This window comes from Charadrius vociferus, unplaced genomic scaffold (assembly GCF_000708025.1).
Source record: "Charadrius vociferus isolate BGI_N301 unplaced genomic scaffold, ASM70802v2 scaffold179, whole genome shotgun sequence".
NCBI lineage: Eukaryota > Metazoa > Chordata > Aves > Charadriiformes > Charadriidae > Charadrius > Charadrius vociferus.
Genome location: NW_009650072.1, coordinates 3,992,105 through 4,004,211, shown reverse-complemented (window position 1 = coordinate 4,004,211; position 12,107 = coordinate 3,992,105). Strand labels below are relative to the sequence as shown.

General features: G+C 37.4%; 1 protein-coding gene across 1 annotated transcript in view; it reads right to left on the bottom strand.

The window, feature by feature from the left end:
• Nucleotides 1–12,107, bottom strand: part of SOX6 (SRY (sex determining region Y)-box 6) — a 245,163-nt gene that overhangs the window by 231,465 nt on the left and 1,591 nt on the right. The window lies entirely within an intron of this gene.

Genomic DNA, 12,107 nt, shown 5'->3' with positions numbered 1-12,107 from the left:
ATGCAAACACAGCTTTCATCACCGTTTCTGTACTTAGATGAAAATATAACTGACTTCAACTCAAAATCTGAAAACCACTTTGTTTAAAGTTTCTAATAAGATTAACTGCAACTGTTAAAAAAATCATTAATAAACCTGAAAGAAGACAGCTAAAATATATTAGCTATTTTCCCAGGTTTTAGTAACTTTAGAACATCCTTGACACTGAAATTGCTGAGAAACTAAGGAATACGATCTTCACCTTAATTGCTTTTTAACAATAATTGATTTCATACCATTTCTTTAAAAATGCACAAATCAGTTAACATAGGAAACCACATGAGCATTTTTCAAATTAGCAAATCATTAACTTGCTAGTACTGTTTCTACAGACAAATAAATACTGATTAAAGGGCCTGGAAATCTGAGACTAACAGTTAAATTTACAAATCTGTCACATGCTTTCATGAATATTACAGTGAAGGAAATATCAAGTGCAAAGAAAAATAATTAAGTTAATTCCAATTTAAACAGTAGTTTTTATGTAGCAGCCTGTGTTTCACATAGGATTTAACAGCTAATGCTAAATTTCTCACAATTAATGAGGGAGTTCAGATTTAGTGTCCTACAGTGAAAAAAAAATTAATATAGGATCAACTAATCTAATTATATACAGTTCTATATGAAAGTATTACAAGCTTTGAAGTGCTTTGAAACATATTAAAACACTGATACCTATTTAGAATAGCTATTCTGTAAATAGAGATAATCCTGCCTCTTAAACTCGATACTGGTAGGGAAAAAAGGTTTGCTTTTTCTTTAGGGGAGCCGAAGCGTAAGTGGGAGTCTACTATTAGTGTTTCCAATAAGCAGAACTGAGGAATTTAAACCGTGTAGTACATTCTTACTACGCTAAAGAATTTGCGTTGATGCTACAGAGAACGTGCCAAGAGTTCAGCAAGCAACCGGCATCATTGTATGAACTTCAAAAGGTTCTGCTTCATAATTACTATGATCCAAGATAAAATAAAAGGTTTACTTTCCATTTTCTCATTAAAATAGTCATGTTAATGTAATCGCTCACTTGAAAATATAAGTCCACGGTCTGTGCAATTTGGAAACCAGACATGAAAACTGAAAGTCACAGTAAAGGATTTTCCTTTCTTTCACCTTCTCAACAGATCTCATTCCTGTTTCAAACTGAACGAGCTTCTGTGAAAAGCAATAGCTATGGCTGTTTCTTCACCATAAATTAATCATGACACAAAACTAGAAATGAAAATGTCTCTTAAGAATAATTTCAACTACAAACTGCGCCAATGAATAATAGTGCACAATCCTAATTAAACACAACTCTGCAGCTGCAAAAATAGGCTGAATCTGTCCAAAGCTACAAGTTGGCTTTAAAGGCTGGTTTGTTAGGGACTGTTTTCTTAAGGAAGGCTGGGCCCTCAGTCTTAATCAGCCAATAAATTATTTCCTGCAATTACATTAAATAGAAAATTATCTTCAAATTGGGAATGTTAATTGAAAATCAAAATTCAGACTGAAGTTTAGAAATTACATGCTGAATATAATTAGTCTAGAAAGGCTTCACCTCTATTTCATAAACAGGCTTTTGGTATTTCCTCAAGTGACCATTCACTAAAGCTATCTACTGGTAATGCACTATAGAGGAAATACTTTTTCTTTGCCGTATACGCAAATATACTTTCCTCTTATGCATGCTGGTTTAAGCACAATTAAATAAAAATCTCTATTCAGGTCCTGTTGGTTAAGCTGATTCCATAGGGAAAAACGGACTCTGTTACCCTTAAAAATAAAATTATATTGACAAAGTTGCACTCGCTAATAATCTCAAGACATGCCCAGCAACTTTTCTTTGTACTAGACTAAGAGAACGGACCAAGAGCAGGGTTCAAATGCTTTCTTGCTCCACCTACCCCTTTTCTGCACTGCTGCATTATGGTCAGACACGTTTTCACACTGCACTTTACTCAGTCACCTATAGTCCTGGAGCCTGAAAAGAAAGACAAGCTCAGGCAGGCCTCCCAGGCACTTGCTCTCCTCACGACATAATTTTTAGGGGTGTGTTTCACTTCTATTTTCCCCCAAACCTCTGTTAAAACGGCAAGATTTAGCACATTAATTATGGTCAGAGGTCAGCACTTAATGGTACTTTTCAGGTTTTTGGTTGCTAGATTTTAAACACTGGGGGAAAAGGGACAGAGATGTTGGACCCCGCTAGATTAAGCACTCCACCTTCTTTTCGCAGCACAATCACAAACTCAATCAATATACCTCACCTGTGCATGTCTTCTGAGGGTGCCAGGTTATGCACCAAATATTGATTATGCCTGGGTTTATAATCAGGAAAGCAGAGCAAATAGAAACTCTGCAACTGAGTGTTACCTGGTCAATTACTTCGTGCAGGTTTTTACTCGTTACCTGTTTGGTTTTACTTAAATGGGAGAATTCTGTACACAGAACTCCATCACGTCCAAAGGCAGAGTTCGGCCAGTAACTCCAAGGTCTCATCAAATTCAAAGGGAGAAGAATCTGGCCCATTTGAGTAGTTTATGTTGATGATAACACCAAACCGTAGAACAGGTTGTTGTGTTAAAATGTCTTAATGTTAAAATATGAGTATGAATAGCAGTCAAATTTCATGCCATAATAACTTCCCAATTTTACATTTAAAATATTCAAAATGCATTTGCTAAAATCCCTGGCAAGAGAGGGGAAAAAAAATGAAACAACAAAACAATATCCATAATAAATAAGGCTTGTAAAAGGTATCAGAAATTTGCTAATTTCCATTATAATTTATTTTACTTTTTCTCCTATTATCAATTAAATTCACTCAAATGATTTTTAAAAAAGTTTCTGATAAAAAATATCTCTCTAGTTATAACCCCTGCAAACAGGGGTTTATAATGGAAGTGCTGACACAACCCTAACTACAGCAGCGCAAATGGTGCCGCTATAATACACAAAATCAAGTTCTATTATTCTAAACTATCCTCGCTCGGGGGGTTTTCTTTACTGTGCTCCCAGACAAACTGCTGAAGCATGAAAAATTTAAATGCAATCAAGTGGGTCCAATTCTACTTTACTAGAACAAGTGTCTACAGTGGTACAATCTTAAAAGAAGATGCAACAGATTTGTTTGGTGCTTTTCTTTCTTTTTTCTTTTTTAGCTGTTTATTTATAATACTGTGCAGTGGAGATAAAATAAGAGAGGAAATTACACTCACATTATATCAGTATATTGATTACACAGCACACAATCAGAAAGAAAACTACATTGTGAAATTGTTGCTTTGGTTAAATGGACAGATTAGCTGAACACAGCAATCACTAAAGGTGGAAAATATACCTAATGGGCATGAAAAAAAGTTGAAAAAGGCCCTAATTATCTGACGTCCTATTACCTACTCAACTTTGAGAATTAAATAAATCTTGATTTGAATTTTCCAAAACCAGAATAAATTCTATCTCATTTAGAACTCAAGACAGAAAAATAATGGAATCATTTATCAAAACCTCAGTAAAGCTGAGGAATTGGACCCCAATTTCAGTCGGCCTCAATACTGAGGTAGTAAAGCCAAAATTGAACTGCTAAGGGTTTTTTACCTATGTAAAACTGAACACAGGCCCAAACAGCTCCATTCTCTATATATCTGACGTGATTTTTTTATTGTAATTCAAAGAAATTCTCTCTGCTGTAATGAAGACTGCCAGTCAGATTCTCAAAACATCAATTTTCCTTTTTTCCTACAGACGGTGTGTGTTTTACCTTTCTAAATACAAATAATAACACTTTTTTTTTTTGTCTAAGGCTTTTCTACAGTCTCAAATTCTTCAAACAATGTATATCTTCTTTTTCAAACCACTTAGATGATATTCCTAACATGAAAGGCTTCCAAAGCCTAAAATCTCCCATCCCTGCTGAGTGCTCAAATGATTAAATGTTACAGTGGAAATTATGGCTAGACCTGGAGTTTTAGCTGCTAGATATTTCAGAATCAAGCCACAAAGTATTAACACAGATAACAACAACGTGATAGCCCAGACACTATTTCAGAAACTTATAAACTAAGCAATAACGAGATACATGGCAAAGCAGACTTGTAGTTGGCCAGAGACTCTAGCTTCTGCTCTGCTCCACCCTCACAAAGCATTCATAAACCTAAAGGCATGTCTACACTGCAGCCACATAAACGACTGCTTTGTAATGCTGAGATATCCAAACTAATTTTAAACAAGCTCGTTTCTGATAGCACTCCAACTACAGTAGCATGGTACTCAGATGGACTAATTCATCCCGCTTCAGTGACTGCAGTATAGACATAACCCAGGTCTACAGCTCCAGCAGTAGATTGGAATCAGATTAGATTAGAAATACATTTGCTTACAGAGCTTTATGAACAGTCTCCATTCCTTTTCCCCAAAGTGCCAGATTAAAGTACTTAAGTGCATGATTAACTGTAAGTATGCAAGCAGTCGACTAATTTCAAATTGGACTACTTGGTTTCAAAAAGTTAAGCACATGTCTAAGTGCTTTGGTGACTCCAGAACTAAATAAATTAAGGACGTACTCCTAAGCTTTTAAATATTTCCTTCTAAACTTTTAAGCTAACCTGGTGTTCATGAAAAGCGAAACTCAGCCACAGCACCTTGGCCCACCCTGTCTTCTAAAAGAGCAACAAATGTGCATACTCCTCTCATAATATTAAACATGGCTTACAGGACCCTCCCTTACGAATCAGCACTCAGCTTTGGGATACATTAAATGCACCGTACGCTCTTCTTTGACTGCACTGCCCGCAGTATCATCCTCTTTCATACTTAAGTCACACCTCATCACTTGATGGTCCTGTGTCTTCCATGGATCCTCAGACCCCTTCTGAAATTCAAGACCGTTCTTTATGCAATCTATTTTGCAGTGCAAGTTCACCTATACAAGTACAGGCCTGATGCAGAACAGGGTACACTGACAGAGTTACATAGACTTTACTGGAACAACTTACTTTTTTCTAGCTTCAAACCAGTTTAGCATAGTTTAAACGTTCAGGAAAACTGATCTTTGTTTTTGCTGTATAAAGATACCAGCTACAGCACTGTTCATAGACTTAAAAAAAATGAAAATGCTTTGTCAGTAGCCAAAATATGTCGCAGCTCTACCCCTGTAAAACAATGTTATGCAGGCATAACACAGTAACGTAATTCACTGTAAATCTAATGTTGTAATCTGTCTGCCATTTTAGAATAAACAGTTATTTCCTAAAATTATGAAATCTCATATCTGTTTTCAAGGAGCCTTAGTAACACAAATGAACAGTTCGTAAAAGATTCCATTCGCTTGGGGCCCCACACCCCAACATGAACCCCTATGCACAAAACCCGTATAAATTGACAAGGCAGCAACGGGAGATAATCTCCCAGGTTCTGGTCTGGCTCTGGGTCACAGCAAGGCCTTACGCCAATCACCTCAATTCCCTCAAGCTCTTCCTCGGCTTCATTGTGCAGGAATACTACAAGGATTAGTGACATATAGATCATAAACAGCACTGCAAAATTAGAGAGTTTATGGCAGTTGCAGGAATCACCTTGGAAATAAAAGGCGGGGGGGAAAGGGGGAGGGGTGGAAGCAGATATGATTCAAGAAATGACAGCTATAATGTTAACTGAGCACCCAAATCTCTAGCTGAAATAAGCATCAAGCTAAGCAATACACCCACGGCTTCCAAGATACACACTCAGCTATTCTTGTATTTGTTTTTCCAATCCAGACAAATTACTCTTCTGCTAATAGATATGAATCCAAATCACAAAGTTTGACTTCAGATTCAGACTTCTTCAAAGCTCAGAGGGTCTGGAACAATTTTTACGGTATTTCTTCTCATTTGTAATCAAACAATGTGAGACCTAAACAGCTCCTTGGAACTTTTTTGGAAAGCCTTTCTCTTATGTTCTGCCATTCTAGCAACCTCCTCAGCCGTGCAACCACAGTACAATATTAGGGTTAGGGAACAAGTTCCTTTCTATTCATCTTGTTGTCAGAAACATTAAAATGCATGCAGCAAAACAGCCTCGCAGCCCCTCATGACTTTCCAGTGAAAATCCGAAGCGTTTATTTGGATTCATATAATGCCAAAAATACAACCTACATTTCTAGTAGGTTAAATGTTCTATTCTCTTTATTAAGTACCAGGAGCTTTCACTGAAAATGGCCAAGGTGAACTCACATTGAATGCAGCAAAGGGCAGTGAAAGAATAGTCACTTAGCACCTGGGATGTGCTCATCTTCAGTCACTGTAGTTAATATTTTCTATAGTTTATATTTAGCTGACAATATTGCTGTCACTTTATTTAAACAGCTTGAGACTGTTCTTTGGACTGGAGCTCATATGCCCTGGAATGCTTTGACTCATGAATTGTTTCTCCTGATAATGTTACATCACGTAACCACCTCTGTTTAATTGGTTGGTATTAGCTTCTCAGTGATGACCGCCTTTAAAGTCCTATGACTACGCCATGTGTCTCTGGATATCCAATTTCTTACTGTTGGAAAAAGAAAAAGAAAAAAGGCAGCACTGACTTCCAGTTATCTTTACCGATAACTATGGGAACAAGAGTGAGCGTGCCAAGAATTTATCCATCAGCAACTTATGAGGATTTGTTTTTTTAGGCAGCAAGTAACAGAATATACAATATAAATAAAAGCAATCATTTACAATAAAATTTAAAAACAATGGTTGCTATAAATAAGCATTAATTCACATATTTTTATGGAATAGAATGGCTTAATTGTTTAGCTGAATAATTATATAAATGGTTTTGATAAAGGATGCCTAAAAATACTAAGAGGAATTTATTTCAGCATGTTTAGACTTTGAGTTGAGACTCTATACAAAAGACAAGAAAACATTTTTTTCCCCTTAGAAAGCCAGTTAAGAACTTGTTCTAATAACTAGAAATCTTCCTGACCACTCTTAAACCCGAGGGGCATAAGTTCCTGAAAGGTTCCTTAAATCCTTTCAATACTTTAGGAGATATATACACGCCCATGGTAACATACAGAATTCTTACTTTTTTTTTTTCCTTCCTACGGTTAATTTCCAGGAGGTGCTTAAGATTCCATGTAATGAGCTAAACAGTTAATTTTCAATACAACAGGTGTGAAAAGAAAAGGTCATGTGTAATTTCTGTGCACCACGTAATTCAGGACGAAACGATTTTATCTACAGTCAGATTTCTCGCCCCTCCTTCCCAGTTCTCCTCCCTCCTCTCCGTATTTTTGATTCTCATTTTTAAGTCAAATAGATCGCCTCAGTAGACAGTGAAATGAAGTATCAATTTCAGGCTCACCTGTAGCCAGTTGCACTAAACCACCTAATTAGTACCTCCATGTAACATGAAACAATGGCTCTGCAGCTCAGTTACGGATTGCCTCTTTAATAAAAACCTTACGCTACAAGCCTAAAAACATTTCTAGCAGGCAAAATATTTCTGATTCAGTAGAGGTTACGCAAGCATCAAAGGACTTAAATATAGGTGCCAAACCACATTGCCAGGAGCTCTTAGTACTGTGAGGTACTGTTACCTGACAGCTTGGTGAATATAAAATTACTTGTTTCTGCAACTGAAGACAATCAAATTGTCACCTTCCATTGTAATAATGCACAACTAGGGATCAGCAAAGTGCCAACATAATTACCAGGAAGAAAACAAAACATAACAAAAATATCAAATCTAAATTTCTCTAAAGAGTAAACATCCATCTGGTTATTCTCAGAGAAAAGGAGGAGGGATTTTATTTTTACTATCAAATATCCTAGTGGTTTTTAGCAGTAAGATTTATATGCCTTTCATTAAGTGAAAAAGAAAAACAGCTAAAGGAGGTGATTCATGAAACACTAAAAATAAACACAGGTCAGAACCGTGCTGGGATGCTACTTGTGCACATTTAAAGTACCGCAAGCGTCATCAGAGAAGTTAGGGACACGCGTATGTATCTGCATTGTTGTTATTACAAACTCATATATGTGAGGATTTGTAAAAATTATTTCTAACTGGCACATGGTGTACTTTGGCACAAGCTACGCATGACGTGCCACTTTTATTTGTTTATTTAAATGACTTCACTCTAAGAACCGAAAATGAAGTTTGAACTGCAGACTGCCTCAGAGCTGGGACTCTCAGGATATTAAAAACCTGAGGAAAACCTTTGAAGGGGGTAATCTGAATACGCAAGAACTAACACTTTCACCATATATTTCTTTAGGTTATTCAGCAAGTGGCCTACATATTCAGGAGCGAAATTTGCATTTTGGTGATACAGAGATCTCATAACCAGAAATTGTGTTTTATAACTACAGTAGCTCTGGGCATCCTATAAAACATAAAAGAGGGTCCTAGGTAGGATATATACTTGAAAAAATATTTTCATCTGGTTCACAGAAATGAAGCTAAACTTAAAATTCTTCTTGAAAAACTTGCATTGTTAAGTGACATCATGGATTACCTTTTCTGTATCAATGTTACAATCACTACCAATGCATACACAGAGTTCTTGTACATTTATTGGTGTAAATGCACATCACCTTCACATACTTTCTAAAGTTGCACCAGTGATGGAGGAGTTACGAAAGAGAGAAAAGCAAAATATGCAAAGCCGAGAATCGGGTTAGATATGCTTAAATATGTTGTTAGCCTTGCGGAGGAGATTAAGGAAATGATGCAGGCTCCACATAAGTGGGAACACCTCCTGCATCTTGTCTGGGGCACTGCATCCCCAGGAGCTCAGGTGCAGCACCCAAAGGCCGGGCTTTCCAGCCGCAACCTGCGCACGGGTTTTGGCCATTGATGCTTGCTCTTGTGCACTACATTCTCACAGCACCTTCTATTTCCACTGTATTCGAATATTGATACACTCTAGCTGATATTCCTAATTTTGGCATTGTTTTCAAGGGGATAAGAAGCAAATTTAGGAGGACAGTTTGGGCTATGGGTGAGCAGGAACAGAGGAAGAAAGGAAGACAGCAAAGACTCACAACAATTTTGAAGTCACAAGCATTTTGATCAGATAAAACAAAACTAGACAAAATGCCCCATTTTCGGCAACTTTGAGAAATTCTGGGGTTTTTTAGAGTCCTTACAAACAGGCTTTTACAAGGCAGCATTGTGCACAATATTTCTTTGTTTTGAAATCAGATTTACACAACACGTTCCTTAGACATGTGCACAATGGGAACCCTAAAACGTGTTTACAGACCCCTGCAGGAACCACCTCATTTACCAGTGAGCTGCAGCTACTACTGGCATAAAGGACAGGCTAGACTGAAGCAGCAGACTGTTCAGAAAAAGATTTCAGGGGATACTAGGCCTAGCTGAAACTACCCAGGAACTATTTCAGAATTACCCCCGTTTGATTGGCAACGTGGCCAAGAACAACAATGCGGCAGCTTCTCTCTTTCTCCCCCCAAGCCCTCCAGTGTTTGGGCTGGGCAAGTTTTCATGGGAGGGAGTAGATGGGGCCCTGTTTTCTTAATGTTAATTTACTTCAATATGAAAATATGAAGACAAAAGATAAATAATTGCAACAGTCTAAGAATTCAAAGAAAGTAAAACAAAACATTACCTCCTCTATTAATTAAGCTAATCAGTTGCCATTAAGAAATGCAAACAATTTAAAGTTCAATTTATTGAGACTTTGAACCGCCTATCCTTTCACAAGATCCACAGGTGAAATCTCTCCCAATTTTAACTGCCTTTAAAAAAAAAGATAAAATCACTAAGACATTGTTATTAATAGTCTTATTCTGAGTATGACATACTTAACAATATCGAGTATTTTCATTGTTCTTTAGTCGAAGAAAAAAAAACCCAAATCATTGTTTAATATTAACCAGTTTCCCAATGCAAATTTGTAATTTTTAGGAATTCGCTAAGGTATTTTGACTGGGCACTGAAAAGAATCAGGGAACATTAGAAAGTACTTCTCACAGGTAAAACTTACACCGCTTCATCACTCAGCTTGGAGAGATCAAGCAGCGTGCAGTGTCTGCATACAGCACTCTGAAACTGCATCAGTTGCAAAGGCAGCTACAAACTCTCCCTGTCTTTTGGTTTCAGTTTGTGCAAAGTAGCACAAAATTGTTAGGAAGAAATAATTTGCAGTAACTGAGGACCCTCAACTACCCTGTTTTCATGGAAGATTATGGCATACAGCATCTGATCTCTAACAAGGAGAAGGAAACACGCATAGCAAAATCAATGGTAAGAGTAAAGGTGAACAGTGCCCAGGCTCTGAATTGCTCCACATTTCCAAGTGCTCAAAGTTCCATGTTAGTATTTCTGAATGTGCAAAAGAACATCAGGAAGCACAACTATCAGAATACATAGAAAAAATTAAACCAGCACACGAACCAAAGGCCCAGTCAAATGAAGTTGTCCGCAAATAATTAGAAAGTAAAAAACCAAATGTCTAAAATGCAAACTTAAAATATTGTCAGTGATTTAAAACATTTTTGCCATATACCATTTAAATTCAGTTAGATCCCTTCCAAATGATTTTAGCTAACATACTGAAATAATCTATTATAACTTGTGATGCAGTATGTTTACCATTGAAATACACAGTGCCTTGTTGTGGTTTTCATCTGTGACCCACTTTTTCCTATATTTTAGGGATAAAGCATATGATCTGCACTTGTAAAGAAGTCTTGTCTTCTCAAAGTGTCAATTTTTGCTCAGGGCTATATTTTGTAACAGTTTCCCACTTACATTTATTGGTAATAATTTATAATAGACAAGCAAACAGTACATAATATATGCAGCCTAATACTTCAGAAACCAGATTGGAATAGTTTCGTTTTCTCACAGACATTTGTTGAGAGCTCTATTACCAATTTCAAAAGCATTGCCATACAGAACATACAGATTTACAGGCATATCTAGCTGGTATGGCTATCATACCTCCCATGAACCATCAACAAGACCGTCCAGCGTCTATGCTTATAATCAAAATGAAAAGAAACATATCTTTTAATCTAGGAATTATGACACAGACATAGAACTGTTACAGACTTTTGAGTATGGGTCAGATCCTCAGACGCTGTAAATCAGAGCAGCTGTACTTAGGTTAATTGAATCCTCTTTATTCAGCTAAAGATATATCCTTAAAATCTTACCTTGGCATAGAAAAATTACATTGGGCCCTTTTACAATATGAAATTTCAGTGTTTTCAGTGAAAAGCTGACTACCATTACATTATTACCAGGGATCATATGACATGATAATATTCCTTCAAACACTCATGGCAGAGAAATGCAAAAAATGGTAAGGTATATTCTGAATACTGGCAGACTGTATGCTTCATGCTCTGTACTTTTCCAATCTATTCCTCTTGAACTGATTCAAAATAACAAGAACTCTTCACTTACGCAGACAAGCGCTTTCAAAAATTACTTCTCCGACTGGCATAAGCACCATCAGACAATAATTCTGGGAAGACTCGAACACAAAACTACTGAAACAAAAACAATTTTAGGTTTTCATTTGAACACGAAATTTTATGTTGCTGCTTGGCAAAGCACCACAGTCCAGCAGTTCCTGTGGAGCAAGGTCACGAAAGAGACGGGGGTCATCCAAATACATAAGACCCCCAGCACAGCAGGCGCAAACTCTGCGCTAATTATACTGGGCCACATCAGTCCTCAGCACACAACCACTCTGGCAGCCTCTACACGGCATTAACACTACACAGACCAGGGCTGAGATGACAGGACCAGGGGAGGTGCCCACCAGCCTACCTTTGAGCAGGCAAAAATAAAATGCAAAAAGGGAGAAAGCAAAGGCTCTTTCAGGGTTTTTTTTCTGCGGAATCATGTTTGGTCATTGAGGGCAAAAGGGGAGAAAGCAAAGGCTCTTTCAGGGTTTTTTTTCTGCGGAATCATGTTTGGTCATTGAGGGTTTGGGAGCTGATTCAAGCAGGAAAAAAATCCTACCAGGGCAGAAACTGAAGCTGGCAGAGAGGCATAGGGCCACCCGAAGAAGGAAGCAGGTTTGGGGTGAGACCTCTCACCTTTTCAGCAGAGGGGTCAATCTCCGAAAGGAGGCA